Raw genomic sequence first — 1631 nt, forward strand, 5'->3', positions numbered from 1 at the left:
TTGCAGAGGTTCAGCCTATTTTGAGGGGCGTTGTGAGCACCACTGATGGTGCGGAGCGGTTGATAGAGAGCACTACTGAGGGTGCTAGGATTGCTGAGGTGGGCACTACTGAGGGTGCCCCCCTGATGTTCCAGCAGGCTCCGGGAAATCGGACCCCCCTGCTTGCTGATTATTCGTCGGCGCTTTGCGCCACAGGTTTGCTTCACTCAAATCCATTTTCTTTTACTATTTCTGTATGCATTGTGGACAATTACATCTAATTTTGTTGGGGGTGGGTAAATGGATTGTGAGTGATAGGGTGAAGTCTGAGTAACCTAACTCATGAATCCTCTCTTGCGGATTTCTTGCCTGTGTTCTTTTCCCCCAAGAGACTGCTAATTTTTGTTGAACCGACATGTCTTAGGATTGTATGTGTAGAAGCATGATACAAAATGAAGCATGATGACTTAAAAATGATACCCGTCAGATTTTAGGATGTATGCTAGAAATTATAGGCTACGATTAGTGCTGGTTCTGAGTATGACATGATCATGAACCAACTCGAGAGCATGACTTAAGCTGAAACTTGAACTAGGGAATCTGATAACCTGATGATGGAACTATGTGCCAAGAGGGTGTGAGAATCGTTGAGTGTTCAAACAGTTTTTGTGCAAAACTAGAACTTGCCTGGTTAGTCCTGCTAAGACAATTCAATCTAGAAGTTAGGAAGTGATCATAGGCCATTGTTCTGAAAAGTCCACAAATCGCCTAAAAGAAGGATCCAACCAAATGAAATAAATGCTCCCTTTGATCCAAATAATTTGAGCCTAAAATTAAAACATTTCTTCTTAAACCTTGAACTCACTTTCCCATATTCTACTATGTTAGCCCCGGTCCCTCCTTGGACATATGCACTTCGACCTAGGCCAAAGGCCTAAGTTGAGGGTGGCTAATGTAAAAAAAGTAACTTCAAATCTTGGCCCCGACCCGACATCGGGTATTGTGTACCTCAACTAATGGAAAATCCATAAGTTGAGGGTGGCTATGAAAAAGGGGACTGAAAGAAAAATGGATATGTGAAGAGTGATGATAAAAAGATAGAAAAGAAAGGATGTGACTTGTTGAAAAAGAAAAAAAAATAACAATAAAATAAAAGGAGCTACAAAACCTGAAGTCACATTCGTGGTTGAAGAAAATAAAGGGAAAGAAAGTAAAACGATTGGATGGCAAAAACAGGGCAAAAAGAGGTTGAAAGCCTAGTGTAATGTCAAGGAGGGCAGAAAGTCACTAAGCAGCACCCAAATGTACCACACCTGAGCCTGAGCCTACGTTACAAGCCAAGAAAGTCCTATAGTGATCCTAGAGTCTATTTTGGAGAGTCTGAGCAGTAAAAATAAGGGCAAGCTTATGGCATTGAGCACTAACTGTTTTTGAAATTACTTCTGAGTGTGAGTGTTGAATAAATCCTTATACCATGAATGCCATTCATTCTAGGAAAAAGGGGATTTCGTTTGAAGTAAGGGCAATAGTTACATTATCGGAAAGTTGGTATCTTGGTGATAGTGAGAAGGGGTATGTTGTGTGTCAGTTGGTCGATATATGTCATGGTATGAACCACATAAATTAGCTTGTTGAGTCTAAGAGAACGAATG

The sequence above is a fragment of the Solanum tuberosum genome, unplaced genomic scaffold (assembly GCF_000226075.1).
Source record: "Solanum tuberosum cultivar DM 1-3 516 R44 unplaced genomic scaffold, SolTub_3.0 scf00025, whole genome shotgun sequence".
Taxonomy (NCBI): Eukaryota; Viridiplantae; Streptophyta; class Magnoliopsida; order Solanales; family Solanaceae; genus Solanum; species Solanum tuberosum.